The sequence below is a fragment of the Cibotium barometz genome, chromosome 16 (genome assembly GCF_041138505.1).
Source record: "Cibotium barometz isolate CiBa-2024 chromosome 16, ASM4113850v1, whole genome shotgun sequence".
Classification (NCBI taxonomy): Eukaryota; Viridiplantae; Streptophyta; class Polypodiopsida; order Cyatheales; family Cibotiaceae; genus Cibotium; species Cibotium barometz.
Window position 1 is genome coordinate 20,565,838 of NC_141061.1, and position 20,489 is coordinate 20,586,326.

Genomic DNA, 20,489 nt, shown 5'->3' on the forward strand with positions numbered 1-20,489 from the left:
GTCCTTAACATTTAAGTTGCTTAGGTTAAGTGCCAATTGAGCTCTTTCATCCCAATATGCTTTCTTCTCACTGATGTCTCTAGCTTCATTTGTTATCAACACTTCCAATTACCATAGTTGTTGTCATCCAATTTCATCCAATTTGATGTTCTCATCCAAGAAAATGCTATCATCATGAGTTTTTGTCACATTTTTATATTTTGATGTTGAAATGTCTAATTGAGGGTCTAGAGGCTTTGAATATTGCATTCAATTTTAACCAAGCTATGATGAAACTTCTCCAACATGTCCTGGAATGGGTGCCATGATTGCACGTTGTAATTATGCCAAAAATTAATGAAATTTTCTTGCACATTCTCAAAAAATGTGTCAAACTATTATGCTTTAGATGCTAAAGATGCTAGACTCACTTCTTATATAAATGAGGTGGACTTAAGAAATTAATGGGCAAGGCATTCACACAGACAAGTCCATGGCCAAGCTGATGAGTCATGGATCATTGACTCTAGAGCCTGCAGTCCCTTAACTCCGCAAAGAGTGAGTGGTTCTCTCACTTAGAGAAACGTTACAGTGACGATGTAGAACTATGAGACTCCAGACTTCATCATCATAGGATACATATATATGGGACGTACATAACGTTTTGTATGTTTTAGGATTGAAGAAAAACCTTCTACCTGTTAGTGGCATTACTTAAATAGACAAGAAGGTGTAATTTGATGAAGGGGAATGTGTTATTCGAGACAAGGGTGATGATGTCATATATTACCATCTTCGGAAGGCCTCGCGGGCCTATGAGACAAAGTAAAAATAAAGGATAACTCATGCAAGCCACAATGGGATGAGGCAAAGGGCTTGCTAGGATCCTTGCTGAGTACTATATTTAAAAAGATCAAAAAACTCAAACTAGTACTTAAGATACATAGCTAGGTGCCATGGTTACTCTCCTGTGGGCCGCAAAGTTGTCTCATATTTGTGTTTGTCGGGTCGTCTCTCGATAGGCATGATCCTCGTGATCTCTATATTTGGTGGGCCATATCAAGAGTGATGCCTCGGTTCAAAAAATCCCCTCCGACTAGGGCTCCCGAACCTCCATCGTGCATGCTATCGTGCATGGTCTATATGTCGTTGGCTCCATTGCTCCATGCCGTCTCTTCCCGTTGACCCATGCTGTCCTCATGTTCGCTATCTCCCCCTCTACTCCATTATGTTCCGAGGTTGACTTGAAAGCATAGAAATATGTGACATGTTGGTGTGGATGGTCAACCTAGGTCTCATGTGGCACTGTCACCTCCTGCTATCTGATATGCCACAACATGGTCTCGCTGTGTCACCGCATCTCCATCAAATAGAGGCCAACACAGTACCTAGTCATGAAAGCGGATCAGCCGGGAGAGTGGTCCAAAATTGTGCTCCTTCTGAAAGAGACAATAGTACCGTCCTAGATTAAGCTTGATGATGACTTTCAAAATTTGTCATGAATGATGTGAAAATCTTGGGTTTATGGAGCTGGAGGCGTGGGTTGTATCTAAATTCAATTTGGCTTCAAAATGATTATATTTTGACCTTGACATGATTGTCCTAGCGAGAATCTCTTGGACTTTAGGATAACTCTTTTGTAATTGGATTGGTCGAGTTTTACTAAGTATGGTGATCCAGTTCAATTATTCTAGCTGATTTGTGTAGTTAGGTTCAAAGCTGGCCTATTTTCATTAACCAGGTTTAGTGTTGTTTAACCAAGGTAAAAGTTAACCTCGATGTGGTTAAGCCATATAGAAAACTATTCACTAGGAGATAGAACACTCAGATGTACCAAATAAAAGTATATAAATAGATGTGAAAATCCAAGTATAAAACACGCCAAGAACTGTGCCAACAGGCTTGTGGGCTGCAATCAGGCTGCCACATGGTGGCACTCAGATATCCTCACTGAGTTTATTTTAGGGCAGACATGTAGGCCATCCTGGTCAGCACTTCGGGCTCACAGTTTGCCCAAGTTTAGGGCTGCCCGTGGGACTGCCCAGCCATAAGTCCATGTAATTGGGAGAAGGGCTGGGCGAGACCCAGCACAAGGCGCCTGTTTGTAGGACCTTTTATGCTGCCCTGGTGAAGGGAGGATCGTGGAGTCGGCCATCAGGTTGACAGACCCACAGATCCCAGTTGGCAGCTAGTGCAACCTGCAGCGGTTCCACCAAGGAGACACCAGACAAATCTACACCAGTAGAAGAGCCACAGATGGTGCAAGTGAGGAGATCAGGTGAAGTTCTCATGGGCAGATACTGAAGCCGATCCTACAGAGGCCATTGGTGCAGCATAAAGTTGTTGAAGGATTGTGTGAGAGAAAAGGGGTGCACTCACAAGAGAGAAGACCCTACATTTCAGCTAGCTGCACACTAATATAGAATCAGAGATAAGGTTGAGACTTTATGGAAATGTGTGGAAAAGGGTGCCTTTAGTCCCAATAAGACCAATCCACTTGGAACATCTGATAAATGTAGGGCACTAGCACTCAAAGTGCAATCTAGAATGTTTTAAAGCTCACCCAAAACATGCGGGTTCGTACAAAGTGCTTATGATGTACAGAACTAGAATTTGTCAAATAGACTTTACAAATTGGAGATGGCTCTATAGGCCATTATGACAATCAAGGCAGAGTGGTAATTCCACCACAAATGTTGATCCATGAGAACTCCCTTTTGAGTTTGGTAGAATGGGTATAAAAAGATGTTCAAAGAGTGGAGGATTATGCATGCTTCTTCAAAGACCGTGCTATTCTTGCACCATGAAATCTAGAGGTTATTGATGAGATCAATGAACTGGCCTTGAGTGCATTACCCGGTCTTGAAAGAGAATACCTCAGTGCAGATTCGGTTGTTTCTTCTGAGAATGACAGAATATTGTATCCAATTGAGTACTTGAATAGTTTGAACTTAGGTGGTGGGTGGCTACCCTCCTCATCACTTGCTTCTAAAGATTAATGCTCCTATCATTCTGCTCCGCAATTTGGACCCTCAGCAGGGACTTTGTAATGGTACCAGATTGATATGCAAGCAATTTAACTCAAAGGTGATAGAAGCAGAAAACGTTACAAATACAAACATTAAAGACAGGGTCTTTATTGTGCTAGGATAACAATTATACCAAACTATGCTTCAATTGCCTTTTGACATGAGAAGGAGATAATGTCCTGTGAGGCTAGCTTTTGGTATGTCAATAAATAAGTCACAAGGACAAACATTGAGTGTGTTGGGACTTTAATTGGCCACATAAGTATTCACACATGGACAATTGTACGTTGCTATGTCACGTGTTAGATCACTGATGCAGTGAAAGTGTATGTAAAGCATACTGTGGAACACGAAAGTAGCATAGAAGGTTCAAAAAAAGTCTTCCAACCAATGGTGTCTACAAAGAGATATTGAAAATGGCATGTAGAAGAATATAAATGTAATCTATGCCCAAAAGGTAGAGAACGAGCTATTAATACAGCAGCCTATAAATGCTAGAGACTACATTCATAGATATCTCTGTATCAACAATGAAGTAAGAATTTGAAAGGAGAATGTTTTCAAAGATGTGACATGTGCAATCTAAGTGTGTTTCAATAAGTGTGCATGCTTTGAAGTTGATTGATATTCCTTTCAGAATGACAATTATGTGATTGTGATACAAAGACATAAAGCTAAATAGGAGTTGGATGGAAAATTCCTTTTATTTATCTCTCACATTGTTGATACGCTTGCCGGTAATATTGAATTGATATGTATAAATCTACTTACATTGTGTGGATTTTATGAGAGAGAGAGAGAGAGAGGGGGGGGGGGAGGGGGGGAGGGGGAGGGGGGGAGAGGGAGAGGGGGAGATTGATCTTAAAGTCTTGTGTAAATGTTTAGTGTAGCGAGTGTCATATTGGATATCACATGTATATTACTTAGGATATCACATGTATATTACTTAGGATATTACTTAGGATATCACATGTATATTACTTAGGATGGACATGGCAAGGAGATCATTTTCATTTGTTTATGGTGATGGACAAGATATTGAAGGTATTTTTCTCGACGATTTCTATGATATAGGCATCGTTGTTTTCCATAATCTATTTAATATTCATGGCTCAATTGTAGACCCTCCATTTTGGGAAGGACAAGCAACAGCATGTCTAATTATCAAACTATTAGAGAGCACCTATGTTTTACGGTGTATATAGAAACTTACTTTTTATGTAGCTTTTGCGTTTAATTTTAAAAAATTTAAATTATTATTGATACATTCTTTTTGCAAAAGGAATATCTTTATTTCTTAGAACCTAGATTATTGCTATGCTTGTATGGTCAAGACACTTACAAACAACGAGAGAATTTACAATCTAAGTTTGTAAAATATTGCAGATCAGCTTCGTGTACATGTAATGTTTGTAGACTATGAAAAGCTTACTAAGTTAGATTTTCGGTTCAAAGGTACTAGACATTACAAAATTTTTGATTTGCTATCTACAAGCCCATTCAAACGCCATTCGTCTCAAATATTGATCCACCAAGTGAGTTTTGTAAGGTTTTATCTTTTTCCTTTTTTTTTACTTCGAAAATCATAACTTGCAATATATAATGTTTTTATCTTAAATACAAATGGAGGTGAGGACTATAGCCTTCCAAGGAGGGATAATCCAGTTGCCCAAAGATTGTTTTAATGCTTTGTTCAAGTGTGTTAAGATTGTCACCACTATATTGGGTTGATGTATATTTATGCCAAGTATAGTGCTTTATTCAAAGAAATGTAAGTGCTTTAGGAGCTCCTACATGGATATATATGGCAAGCACAGTGTGTTCATACATAGGTTGGCAAGTTGAGGACCATGAGGTCCAAAATGGGCTTCAAATACAAGACTAATCTCTACTCACCCCCTGAGGACAAGCCTTTTGTTTTTATGCATGCAAGAATACTCTTACCCGTTAGGGATGGATCATGCCACTAGTAGTTACAAGGTATTAAGTCATTTATAGGAAAACATTTCACTTGGTACTACGCAGACATTCCAACAATCGCCACATAGAAGTCAAATTCATTGTTTTGTAGCAGGCTGAAGGCCACACATGTTTATATGTGTCACACAACGTGCTAATGCAACGTTTTTGTGCCCAAAAAAAATGCAAAAAAGAAGAAGAAGAGAGCCCATCTGCACACATAGTGTGATGCTACCTAGGACACATAGTGTGATGTAATTAACCCTTCCGAACTTGAGCCCATTGCAAAACAACAAAATTGACTTCTAAGTAGCAAAAATAATTCAATTCTTGGCCACTCTCTCATCACATTTTCTCGCACGGGTTAGCATTTTAAGAAGGCCATGTGTTGGCCATACTTTTTTGTGACAAAAAATTGACCATGTCATCACTTCATTCATGAACATTATAGACAACTTTATAGCATGATACTGTAAATTGAAGATGAAATCTCAGAGATCAAAAGGCAATTGATGAAATTTTATAGATAATGTAAAAGTAGAAAAAAAGAATGTATTTCTTAAAAACCATCACATCATAGCCTAAGGTTAAAAAATTTAGGATTCTCTTAGCCTTTTTGGCCAGTGCTGAATTCTTCACCATTAGAGTGACCCACTATATGCAATGTACATGCCACAAGATGGATTTAAAATCCTCCACCATGTGACCCACCTATGTGACCCACCTGTATTTCTTCATGTGCCTCTTGAAGGGCTATCATGGTTGCCTCTTATATACAATGCTCATTTGGGCTAATATCGTCCATCATCTCTCACCACCCTACCATATGAGGCTTTTGGTTGGTGGTGGTGGGTCGAGGGCGATGTGGGCCTACCCCCTAGCACATAAGGAGGATGCTCTGCTTTGATTTTCTTTCTTACTTCAAACTACCTCAAAGCTTTTGCTTCCTTGTGTGCTCCCTTTTATGCTCCCTATATGTGCTACCTCTTTTCCTCCTTGTTGCCTCTTGTTCCTCTTGGCGTGTTTCTTCAACTTCCTCTAGTTTTGTCTTACCTCTTATTCTTCCTCTTCAAGTTTCCTTTGTGCAACCGCCTCTTCCTACTCCCTCCTTGCAACTCCTTGCAACTTATTCTTCCCACCTATGTGTAGCCTCCTCTTTTGTAGCTCTTTTTCTCGTCTTGTCCACCACTACTCTTCTTACTTTATAACTTAATTGTCTAAATATAATATTGATCCATCTACATCTTTACTTTTACCTTGCTTGAGTTTTTGCCACCTTGGACACATTATCAAATATAGACTCATCCATCTTAAGGGGGTTCCTGTTGCATCGTTGTTGCCAACAATAGGGATTGTATTATGGAGGATGGAGTTTTCAGACAAGAGGGTTAGGGTTGTCAAGGATTTCAATTGTGAGGTTAGGACTTGGACTGTCAAGGTTTTCCATCATGAGGTCGGGGTTTGGATTGTTAAGATTCGGGGGCATATGGTTACTATATAGAATATGGTTATCATGGTCACCATTAGGATTTCTATTCGCATTGGAATCTTGGTCTTTAAGGTTTCCCTATACTCGGCCATGCTATCTATGCTAGATCAGGAGTAATGAACTATTCTTGGTGTGCTCTTTGGGGGATTTTTCTTATGAGGGTTACTTGGAGTGTAGTGTTAAAATGAGTAGATTGCTTTGTCCTAGCAATAAAATAAGTGATTTTATACTCACTAAAATGTATTAGCTTTAAAAAGCATAATAATAAGTAAAATAAGTGATATTATACTCACTAGTATTTCATGTGGTTGGCATCATTTAAAGTCCTTAAAGAATTGCATCAAACCCTAAAAATGGTACTTTCATAGGATATCTATCATGCATGTCATAAGAGAGCAATGTGCAGGAGCTCAAGGGCAAGACAGAGAACTAGATGAGAATTAGAGCCCAATTCTTGACATTCCACTTTATCGTGTCCATGTATGTACTCTACATGAAAAATTGAGGATCCTAGAAAAGCTTCTAGTGTTGCACATAATTATGCATAGAATATGCAACCACTTGAGAGGCGTGCATAATGCATATTACCAAATTGGAGGAGAATTTTGCTAAGAGTAGGCTTGCATGGAGGGAATGTGAAATTCACAAAGCATGATTAAATATCCAACCAAACATCAAATTAGCCTAGAAGTTTGTATTGGATCAAAGACAATGTATCTTCTACCTCATCACGTGAATTTTATGAAAGCTATGAAACAAATGTGTTTGCACCACCTACTAAGTGAGGCAAATATTTGGTTTGAAGCATGCAAAGATGTGGGGTTGCACTTGACTCTATTGTTCATCTACTTAAGAAGGAACAACTCTCAGAAGAGGAGTTTACAACCCTTAACAAAAGAATTGATGAGTTCACTATAGATATGGTCGATGCTTGGGGAGCAATGTGCATTGCACCTATATGGTAAACCATGAGTCTAGAAATATTCCTTAAAAATAATCTTACATGTTGCTCATTTTTCTTGTATATAGCATATCATCTATATACATGACATCCTCTATTCTTTGGATGAATATAGGTCATTTGAGCTTCGGAGCACACAAAGAGAAGTCTACTCCAAGAACACAAGGCATGGTGGGGGCATACAATTCATGAAATGTCTAACTCATTCTACAAATCGATGCCATTGTTCAAGCACCACTAAAATATTATTTTTGCACTCTCTTTCTTTTTTACTAGAGAATCATTCTGCATCCACGTATCTTTACTTTGTGCCTCTTGTATCTCCTTTAATAACTCCTCTTGTATCTCCTCTAATAACTCCTCATGTTGGCTCTTCGATAATTCCTACAATTCTTCCTCGTGATGTTTTTTGCCCTTTCAAGCCTTGTTTCATCTATCAGGCTAGCCCTCTCTAAATTATGACCTTTGACAACTTGACATTCATCCAACTTTAATACAACGACAACCATTCCATCACACTTCGAAAAGAAATCATTCATACAATCAGAAGGGCACAAACCATAGATGCACATAGTTAAATTTTACAACTTTTAAGATGTGTTTTTCACCTTTCCATGTCATGCCGTAATATTTTATCTTCAATCATTGCATTATGACCAAGTCTATGTAGAGGTGGTTGAGCTCATCAAATTAAAAAGATATTATTTTTTATAGTGTCATGGAGTCCTCTACATAGTGGTAATCTCCTAGCATGGATCTAACAATAGAATTTATATATTTCGGAGTCCTCTACATAGTGGTTATCTCCCAGCATGGATTTAATAGTAGAATTCATAATTTTGGAGTCCTCTATATAGTGGCAATCTCCTAGCTTGGATTAACTGTTGAATTTGTACATTTTAGAGCCATACTGACACTATAAGACATCGACAACATAGGTCTCAAGATACTCTTCTCAAAGAGGTTAGAGAGATCAAAAAGGCTAGAGGGATGGAGGGCAAGAGGAGAGAGAAAGAGTAGAGGATTAGCAGCTGATGTTTCTCACAGTGCACCTTGCACATGAGTTTTAATGGGAATCAAGAGCATGTGGGAGGGAAAGGGGGCTTATGAGGGTAAAGGTCTAGTGCAGAAAGAAAAGAAAGTATATAAGAAACCAACCATAAGCTTCTTGGACCTCTTCCATGTAGCATAAGACGTTCTATGCCCTGAGGCTCTCCTCTTTAGCTTGTCCAAAGTTTCACTTTCAGAGGAGGATAAAGAAGAAGAAGGAGAAGATGCTGATCTCTTTTTCTCCCTTCTTTTCTTAGGGGCCTTTTCGTCTTTCTTGTCCTCATGTGAAGGAGACTTTGACGGTGACCCCTTTTGGGAGGAGAAGTTGGCCGCTGTGGTCGTCGTCTCCTTGGAGCTATATCACGCCTAGAATCACTACGTGATTCTTCCCTTTGATGCTCCACTTGAGTATTCTCCTTTTCTCCCATAGAGGTTCTCACCAAGAGGCTTCTTTGGAATTCTCTCTTCTTGGGAGGCTATGAGAATACCTCGCTCCCGGAGTTGTAGTATAATCTCCCCATGAAGAGTAGGATTTTTCCTCGTTTGTTGGAGCTTTGACACAAAAAAGTTGACATAATCAACTGCATTAGAGACATCATCTTGTGTGTGTGCAAGAGTATCTAAGCTAACTCTACTCTCTTCATTATTCTCAGCCATTGTTAAGCAAATTTTTGTGTGGATTTTAGTAGACTTTTTCCAACCCTTAATGTCAACAAAAGCCTTAGAATAGTGGAGAGGATAAATCCCTATCCCACTTATCCACAAGTAATGCACAAATCCCACCTTCGTGAGCAACGTAAGGACCTCTCTTCTTAGAGAAGAAAGAGATGCCTAAGCTCTGATACCAATGTGAGTAGATTTGCCCAATTCTCTAATAACTTTGCATAAAAAATAAAGAAAACTACCAGAAATCATTTAGAAAATCCTTAGAAAATGAGACTTATGTGCATGGGGATCATCCGAACCATTATACTTCGATGCCATACATTTTGCAACTTGAGAAGGATGCAATGGTCTTGGCTCAGCAACAAACCTTCTCATTCCAGGGGCAGCCATAGATGGTTCCTCCCTCATCATAGGTGTTGGAGCTCTATGCACAACTCTATGTTCCTCTCTTATAGGGGCATCTGGTGTTGCTCGCTCTATTGGGTGTGGTATTGATGACCTTGTAACGACCGTATAACCACCTCTTATCATCGAAGGTCTTGGCTGGAAGCTCGCTCTTGCTCCAGGATCTGAAGCCTTTGGTGCTATTGACCTTGTTACTTGTGCTTCTTCTACCTGACTAGGAATTCTAGTTACCTTGTCCATGAAGCTTACTTCTTCTTTGGCAGGCAGCTGAGTAGATATTTGGTCTAAATATATGACAGAAAAAGGTTCTCCCATACAGGTTAGCTTTTCCATGTCTTTCAATCGAGCATGTCTATACTCGTGACCATTAGCATCGACCAATATATGTCTAGTTCGGGTCTCAAACTGATAGGCATACATGTACATCCTCTTAGGATCCATTAATTCTCGTGGATGCACATCTTCCCTCATGTAGTATGTGGATGCGTCTAGACTAGCCAAACGGTATAACCCAAACCTCGGATTGTCCACCACAATTCTGTCTACTTCTTTGATAGAAATGAACTTGACTCTGATGTCATTTTCCAAAGGTGGTCTCTCCAAACCCTCATCTACTTTTTCTTTGGTCTCTATCATTCCCATGGGGTCAACTATAGTCGGAAAGGATGTTGTGATGTAAGAAATTCCCTCGTCATCAAAGTAATAGTCCTCTCTAAAATACACTTCAACTTGTTTCACAAAATCATTCTTTCCCAAGTCTTCTTGCACATAGTGTTGATTATTACTATCTAAGTAAATACGTGCCCCCATTTAGTTGGTATAGGCATACTGCAATAGCATCCTCCGTCTTTATTCGTGAGATCTAGATGTGCCAATGGGCCCCATCTTTCCATGCAAGTCCATGCTCGGAATTTTCTCCATAGAATAGGAATAGTTAATTTCAGACGAGGTGTGCGAAATAACTTCCTCTTGAATCACTGTCAAGTGTTCAATCTTTGCTTGAATGACACTTTCTTCTATAGACACCTAACTTACTTGGTCTCTAGACAAGTTTCCCCCTGACCTTAAGTACATGAACAAGTATAATTACAGAAACCCAACCTGTTACCTGAATTCCTGTTGGTATACTGCTTTTAACCTTCAATCCTCAGCTTAACACAATTGCTTGACTCCTTATCTGCAAAGAATCAATTCAACCACTATACAGCTTACGGAGTTTAGTCAGTAATCTTTTGCAAGTATCTGGACTGACTTGTCCAAATCACTGTGTTATATACACTTCTAGAGTCTTGTGAGTCTAACTATACTCAAACACTGCATGCAATAGTACAAAAAATTCCTGCCACTTAGACAGCTGAAACTCCTAGTTTGAACAACTCTAGATGTCTAAATAGCTTCTTTTGGTAGTTTCAGAGTATCAAATGACAAGTGTTTTGGTTGTCCCAAGTTCTATGTATCCAACTTCTTTTGTTAAGTGATCTCTGTGTTTCTAAACCCTAGATATGTACACACTTCAAGTCTCAAGTGATTTTGAACAATTTTGTACAGTGTCAAGAAAAAATCGTGATTTGTTAACAAAAAATGCCCGGTCCTACGTCCAATTTTAATTCTGACTTGATACTTGCTTTCTGCGCATGTGGTTCTCGTATGAGCCCTCGTCCCCTTTTTCTGCCGTGAACCCTTGACGTCCACGTAGTCACAGATCCTGTAGCAGCAGCTGGCCATGGCTTCCCCCGATCTCTTCGATGCCTACTTCAGGCGCGCAGACGTTGATCGCGATGGCCGCATTAGCGAAGAGGATGCCGTCTCCTTCTTGCAGGGAGCCAACCTTCATCGCGAGGTCATCGCCAAGGTATTTCCTTTCCTATTCCGCTAGGATCTGATTTCTGATCCTCCACAGTCATAGTCATACGGTAGGACGCAGTATTATACTTGCTGGTTTGAAATTCAGTTGTGGCAGAAATTTTTATGGTTTGATGGAAAAATCCGTTTGCATTTTGATAATCATTCAGAACGGATGTGTTATTTTCTCGGGATGCATGCAAATTGATAGAAGCGAAGTGCAGGCACTTAAAATGATGCTCTCTCTTTGCAATATGATCATCACTCAGCAAGGATGACTCGCTTTGGTATTTTTTTCTGGATGCATGCAAGGCGATGGGTGTGCAGGCACATAAATAATGCTTCCTTGTCTGCTTGGCTGATATTGTCAACACGTCTCTAATCTTTATCATTTGGCCACACGAATGTGTGCACATTGACGTGCAATAACACAGACAAAGCTCAACCCATCACATAGTGGCAATGAGGTTTCCTCACTCAGATCAATCCTGTAGTGCACCTTTGTAGAGCATGTTACAGGCATGAATATGGTAAAGTTTGCTCCATTTCAGCTATCTTATTTGGTTACATCAACAAGCACCCAATAATGCACTTGATATAACAACCAGTCATTTATTCAGAATGTTGCACAAATAGCTAGCTGCTGGAATGCACCAAGCATTGTTGAACAGATATGAATTTGGCTTGTGCGCTGTTTGTACAAACTTATTACCTTGCTCCTCATGGCATGGGTCTTTCTTGCTTACTACTCAGTGTCTCATGTATACCACAGATTTGGCAGTATGCAGATAAAGGGCAAAGGGGATATCTTTCTCGGGCTGAATTTTACAAGGCACTGCAGCTTGTGACAGTCGCACAAAGTGGAAGGGAGCTCACCCCCACTCTTGTGAACAAAGCATTGAGTGAACCCACTGTATCAAAAATTCCTGCCCCGCAAATCCAATTGGCACCAATTTTTACCTCAGCAAGCCCGCAAGCAGGTGGATCAGGAAGCCCTGTTTGGCCCCCAACTGTTCCAGCACAACAACTGTATCCAGTTGTTTCTTTACCACAAGGACTTAGACCAACCATGTCCACACCAGTACCTAGAGCTTCAATACCATCAACACCTTCTTCCACATCAGGAATTGTTTCATCTGATTGGCCAACTTAGAAGTCATCATCTTGGCCGGGTCCAGGTTCTATCAACAACCCCACTGGCCAGCATTCCCAGACAAGGGCAGTTCTTCCAAACCAAGGTTTTCAAGGTGGCTCACTTACAGGAATTAAACCTGGTGCTTCTCCTAAGGCAGCAGTGGATCCCAATCTTTTTGGAGGGGATGTCTTCACAGCAGTGCCCGTTAAGCCACAAGTTCCACAGCACAGTTTGACAATGCCCAATCAGATACCTCCACCAAGGGCACTGCAAACAGCTGGTCAACCAGACATAGCCTCACTTGAAGTCATTTCTACACCTTCTACACCAACAACATCATCAAAGACAGTCCCAAGGAGGAGCAGGTCAAGCAGAACATGAGTTTACAGCTCCTGCTGTAGTAGATGGAACGAAAGCATGGCCTAAAATGAATGTTGCCAATGTGCATCGCTATACCAAAATCATTTCTGAAGTGGATACAAATAAAATCAATGGTAAAATCCGTGCTTTTCCCAGATTTATTTGTCTTGTGACTATTGTACTTTCATGCTTTATTGATAAGACTAGCATACAATTTAATTTGGATACAGATACATCAGATGATAGCATGGATAGTCTTGACTATCCACAAGATGAAGAAGCCCTATCACAAAATTTTGAAGAAATGGCTTGGGAGCCATCTGATGAAGACGAAAAAGTGTGTTCGGATCCCATGCTCCCCACGTCCCCTACTAAGTTGAATTTCTCCAAGGTGTACCCTGTAGGGTTTGTAGATGGCTCTTCTTTTGTTGCAATACCTTCAGATCTGAAAGTAGATGATAACAGCCCGTCTAAGATTCTAAGTGTGAAGCCAAAGATACTTGACACAGCAGTCAGCTCTACAGTCAGATTAAGGATTCGCTGCAAGGATGGATCTACAGTCAAAACGTCCTACGCAACAGGGTTTTCAGCATCGCCCACTTTAATTGTGTCAGCAAGGCATGTTGTTGACAAGGAAGGCGAGATTGAAATCAAGGTATGCAGAGGAATGGTAGTAATGTCTAGCTTTTTTGATACACATGCGGGTTTTGAGGGCCTTGATCCAAGCTTCACAGAAAAATCAAGATCAAAAGAGAGAGACACTCATGGGCTTTTTCTAAATGGATCAGATCTTTGCTTCTTCAAGATAGAGAAGAATATGCCAAGCTTTTTACTGCCATGTTCTCCAACATTCATTACAAATAAGCAAGTTGTTGCTATCTCATTCCCCGCAATCAATAACTTTCTAGAAAATGCTAGAAAAGAGCTAGTGGAGGGAACCAGTGAAAGCAATGCAATTTGGAAGCAATACACACCTACCATACAGGGAGTGTACAACAATTTGCTTGCCAAACATGCAGCAAATAATCAGATAAGATTAACGAAAGCAAAAAGAGTGCTTTCAATCATTGATACAGTGGAGAGAGAGGTTAAGAGAGAGCTCTATTTAGAGCTTAAGAAGACATTTGCGGCCACTAACACAGGTAATGTGGCATGTAGTGTGGGTCAGATACTTTGCTTTAATAGCAGGTATTTAGGGACTTCTTGCTCAACATTAGCTGGAAGTTCAGGAGCCCCTATTATCCCCTTATCTCTTCCTAATCATTTTGTGGGTGTCCAAAAAGGGGGTTGTGTTGGAAGAGACATGAATGTGGTTACTTCTTCAGATAATATTGACTTTGTGAAGATGTATGTAACTACTGTACTGCCAACTTTGCCCCTGCCAGATGATAGTTTTTGGTCGAACGGAAGTTGGGATGGTTTTCGGAATTGGCTTGAATTACACCAATCCCAGATTCCACAATCATCTGTATGGATCATGACCAAGGCTCCTAAAGAAAGGAGGTCGTCCAAAAGAAAAGCTCTCTGGCCACCATAGGTTTCACAAATGTGGAAACTCAGCTAGGTATAACCAGAGAAAGTAAACGTGAGTAATGGAGCTTTACTTTGATAGGTCTGCAGATTGCTACAGGACTTCATGACAGGTTTGTAGCAACATCCAGGTTTAATACAAGTCCTACTCGGACCAGTTTCCATCGTCCTATGTTAATGTGAAGAATACATAACATTTTGTTTAGGCAAGACAGGAAGGATATAGTCCACATGCTGGTCAAGCTCCAGCAATATCCAGTTTTGATATGTTAATGTGAAGAATACATAACATTTTGTTTAGGCAAGACAGGAAGGATATAGTCCACATGCTGGTCAAGCTCCAGCAATATCCAGTTTTGATACAAGTGCGAATGGGATGAGTTTCTGATGCTTATGTTGAAGTACACAGTACACAACATTTTTGTGCAAGAATTACAGGAAGAATAACACCTCATGCAAGGTCAAGCTTCGACTGCTCAATGTCCTAGCTTAAACAGTACCCAAAGTTTTGTACATGCAATACATGAAGAATCAGAACTGTAGTTTAAGTTTCATGCATAGCCTTTGTGAGGAGTTACTGCTTTATTTGATGCTAGTATGGAAACGCTTCATGCTGATTGTGTTCTCTCTTACTTCTTTTGGTGATAGTATACAGATAGAGGTAAAGTGATCATTAACTAGATTTGATTATTAAGTTCAATGCTACACGGGGATGGTGAAAATTTAGTAGATAGACAAAAGTTAAGAACAAGGTGTGTCAATTGCTGGGGTGCTCGTTAGCATTGGCATGGACAGTAAGTTTTGCTCTGTTTTTTCTGAATAAGTCAGTGTGTGTTCGCGTGCATAATTGGGCATAATGGGGCATGTGGCTTAAATTGTGTTAGCCACCTTCATGCTGCAGAGTCCAGACTAAAGTGCATGTTAGAGCTCTAGTTGGGGTGGCCATCTTTCTACTGCAAGAGGCAACCATGATGCTAATTTTGGACCCTAGAGTGTAAATTGTTCTTTGCAAACTCTTTCGGTTCATTCTCGATCCCTTATTCAATTACACGCACAAGTAGGCTTGATCAACATGCAGATTTCGGCAGTGCTGATGCCGCTTCGAGAAGGAGGTGACTTCGGCTAAGATATCTCTTCCCAATATTAATGTCCAAGAGTCTCCAGGTTGCCACTGTGGCTCAAGAGAGCAGTTCTTCAATACCAGCGCCTGTGTATATGGACCTTTTGTCGGGCAAGGATGTAGAGCTAATACCCAGGTCATCTTTATTCAGGCAGGGTTGGTCCGTATAGAGTGACATGAAAGCCTCTTGGTAGTAGACACCCTATAGCTTTACTGTTGACTGCTTTTTGGTCTCCACCTGTTCACTGCTGGGACTGCTGTGTGACCTCACCTTTGTGCGAGCCAATCTTGTGGCGACCTAGTAGTTGGGTACTGCAGACAAGCTAACCAGGCCGTCACTGTCTGTGACAGAAGACCCTGTGATGCCCAGCTCATGTACTGCTTTAATGGGCGAACAACCCAACCGTTGGGACATACTACCCCCCAGGTAGCGAAGAGCCGAAGCGAGGTGCCAAACCTTTTGTCGGTGTAAGCTGATCAACCTGTTATCCCTCGCTGTACAGCTCGTCACCCGTACAACTGTACAACGCGCCAGCCCATACATATGTACTATCCTGCACTGTACATCCATACTGTCCCACGCCGTACAGCCGTACTGAAGTACCGTCGTACATTCTGTGCATCGAGCATCGTACAGATTCCGTACAGTCGTCGTATGATTCCGTACAGCCGATACATGTGTCGTACGGCATCATATTGTTGTCGTGCACTGTGCCGTACATCCGTACAAAAGGTGGTTGATGAAGGAGGGATGGACTGAGGCTCAGTCCCTTGTCAACGGGCCACCCGTTACAGGCATGGGGGGTGGGGTGGGTGGGGTATGCGACATGCGCGCAAGGGGGGGGGGGGGGGGGCATGGGGAGTGGGAGGGGGGGGGGGGGCGGGGGGGCATGGGGGGTGGGGGTGGGGAGGGTACGCGACATGCGCGCAAGGGGGGGGGGGGGCATGGGGAGTGGGAGGGGGGGGGGTATTTAAAATGTGAAAATGAAATTTTTTTTTAAATAGAGCTTTTTTTATTAAATAAAAAAACGTTCATAGGAATATTTATAAAATATTTATAAATTTGAAATGCATTTGTAATTTTTTTTAAAATTTTTGAATTACGACATTTATAATTTAAAATGTGAAAATTTTAAATTTAAAAAACGTTTAATGAGGCATTTTTTATTCAAAATGTGAAAATGTAAAAATTCTGTTTTTTTAATGTAGCATTTTCTTTTTGGTAGAATTTAATTAAATTTTAGTTTATAAGAAAAATTATAAAAAATTTCTAAATTTCAAATGCATTTTAATGTTTTTTTGAAATTTATGAATTACGACATTTTTTATTTAAAATGTGAAAATGAATTTTTTTTTTAAAAAAATAGAGCTTTTTTTATTAAATAAAAAACGTTCATAGGAATATTTATAAAATATTTATAAATTTGAAATGCATTTGTAAATTTTTTTTAAATTTTTGAATTACATTTATAATTTAAAATGTGAAAATTTTAAATTTAAAAAACGTTTAATAAGGCATTTTTTATTCAAAATGTGAAAATGTAAAAATTCTGTTTTTTAAAATCATGTTTGAAAAAAAAGAGATTAAAGTTATTTTTTTAATTAGAGCTATTTTTAATTAAATAAAAAAACGTTTAAATTTTAGTTCACAGGAATAATTATAAAATATTTTTAAAGTTGAAATGCATTTAAAAGTTTTTTTTAAATTTTTGAATTACGACATTTTTAATTCAAAATGTGAAAATGTAAAAATTTTATTTTTTAAAATCATCTTTGAAAAAAAAGAGATTTAAGTTATTTTTTAAAAAAACGTTTAAATTTTAGTTCATAGGAATAATTATAAAATATTTCAAATTTCAAATGCATTTTAAATTTTTATTTAAAATGTGAAAATGTAAAAATTAGGTTTTTAAAAATCATCTTTGGAAAAAAAGAGATTGAGCTATTTTTTTTGAAATAAAAAACGTTTAAATCTTAGTTTATAGGAATAATTATAAAATATTTTTAAAATTGAAATGCAGTTGAAAGTTTTTTTTAATTATTTTTGGAATTACGTAATTATTTATTTAAAATGTGAAAATGTAAATATTTTGTTTTTAAAATCATCTTTAAAAAAAGAGAGATTAAAGTTATTTTTTAAATTAGTGCTATTTTTATTTAAATAAAGAAACGTTTAAATTTTAGTTTATAGGAATAATTATAAAATATTTCTAAATTTGAAATGCATTTTAAAGTTTTTTTAATTATTTTTGGAATTACGTAATTTTTTATTTAAAGCCTGAAAATGTATATATTTTGTTTTTTGAAATCATCTTTTTAAAAAAAGAGATTAAAGATATTTTTTTTATTAGTGTTATTTATATTTAAATAAAAAGACGTTTAAATTTTATTTTTAAAAATGATCTTTTAAAAAAAAGAAAATAAGAGTTTAAGTTAGTATTTAAATGTCAAAAAGTATATAATTTGTTTTTAAAAATAATCTATTTAAAAAAATTTATAAGTGAAGTTTACAAATTACTGAAGTTTTGAATTTAATATAACGTTTAAATTTTGTTTTTAGAATTCAGTGGTATCAAGAACAAGAAAATAAGAATTTTGTTAAAATAAGAAAATAATGTATTAAAAACAAGAAAACAAGAAAACAAGAACAAGAAAAAGAGAGATTAAAGTAGGTTCTATGTTATCTTTGAAATTGGTGCTATTTTTATTTAAATAAAAAAACGTTTAAATTTTAGTCTTCAAAACCATCTTTTAAAAAATCATCGTTTATGTGGAATATTATAGATTATATAGTTGGTTAAGAGTTGTTTCATAATTTAGGTAGAGTAAGTAGGCTGTATAAAACACCACATGGGCATTATCCCTAAAACACCACACCACATGGGCAAAGACCCCAACACTAGAGTGGTTAGATGCATAAGCATATGGCTAATTGGATCTTGTAAATGCACCAGCGCATCGAAAACACATACGTAATTTTTATGATTGTCCAAAGGTCTCCTCTCTCCCCAAGCATGGGAACCAAGTGATGATCTATAGGAATGGCCACTAGTTGAGGTGGATTGCCCAACCAAAATAGATAATATTGAAAAGGCTTAATTATTTTCTCAAAGTTCTCGTTTTAAAAGGTCTGTAGTGTGAACTCGCTCTCTTTTTTAATGTGTAGTCCGAGAAATACTAGATGCGCCTTGCTTGTGTATCGTTCAAAGTAATGTATTAGGTATCCTTCTATCTCCTCCATATCTATTGCAAACCCAAGGCAGTAAAGCATTCAAAGAAGGTCTTATTAACCAAACCTCTCCACTATCTGTCCTTAGTATAGGGGCCATAAGTGGACAATGTGGTCCTTACACCACATGTGGAAAAGTTTCATATTGGATAAAAAGTGAAAAAAGGGAAACATATAAGGAAAAAATATTTGAGACATCTAAGTTTAAAAATGCAACAACTAGAGTTTGAAAAAATTCTAATCAAAATTAAGAATTATTAATAATATTGATTAATATTGAGCCACACATTTGGCCCATCTACCGGTAGGTGCATAGGATGATCCCAACGACATCCTACCTCATCAAGGAGTACATACGCATAGTTTTCATTACGTAAATAGATTATAAGTCATATTGAATAGAATATTATTTTCATTACCCAAATAGAATATTAATTTCCATGTGTTTTTTTTGTGCATGCGCCAGCCAGCGCACAGGTTCTAGCACTACTATTCGTATGCAGATAGAGATGCTGAGAGCTGAGATGAGGGCACTGCAGGATGCTAGGGCACCCCCTCACTTGGTTGCGAGTCTAGATTCAGTTATTGAGGCTCTGGGTCGATTGGACACAGTTGAGGACGTTGTGGATAGCTTTCAGGCACAGGCTGAGGCTGAGATCACTGGTGGTGGCTTGGATTGGAGAGCCATTCGATAGTTGTTTGAGCGTGAGTCACATCACAGGCAGGCCTTGGAGGATATGTTTTGGGATGGTCACACCGAGGCGATGCGACCACGATCAGGGCTCCCCTTGCATATTTTACGTTGTAGGCACTCCATCATAGCAGCACACATTTATCCGAGATATCTTGCTGCGAATGGTGGTCGATTGCCTCACAACCGTCAGATAGCCAGGTCGTTTGCCATGCAACTATACGCTGAGTTTGTGCTTGGTCATCGGGTGGACTACCTTAGTACCCGTCCAGGATCAGGAGCGAGATGTGGTAGGATGGGGCGTCAGGAGCGTCAGATTGCAGGTGTTCGGCATCGACGTGAGGCACCAGAGTTGCACACCATCCCTGCACCGGCATTGCGAGCGGTGGGAGGACAGATTAGGGGGGATGTTCATTTAGTGGCATCATCCTTGCAGCACATGGTCTCTGCCCTATCGAGATCTATTGCGATTCCACCTCCCCCACCTCGATCATCGATGGAGCCTCCCACATCTACACCACCTCCCACATCTACACCGCCTCAGCACGAGTTGGAGGCTCGAGACACACGGATTGCAGAGTTGGAGGCATTGTTGGCCGAGAGTCTAGGGACGAGGTTAGTTATTTTGATTATGTTAGTTTATTTTTTTGTAGCGTGTTTTGAACTGAAGTTTTTTGGTTAATTCTCACCATGTACGCGACATGTTTGCATTGCAGGCACATCTATTGCGTCAGGAGATGGAGTCTCGCGTACGACTGTTGCAGACAGATTTGGAGGAGCAGAGGATTCGGACATGCATAGCATACCATCGTGCAGAGCACTATATTTTGCAGTTGAGGCATATTAGTCGTGATCCATCTCGCCATAGGATCGACCCCAGCGTGGCCCTATACCCCGCTCCTCCTGTAGATGTGCCGACTAGGACACCCATAGACGCAGCAGTCATAGCCAGGCTTCCTACTGCCACTTGTGTCCTTTGCCACGAGGAGTTTGACACCGTAGGGTGGTTTGGACTAGGGTGCGGCCACATCGCACATCTCCATT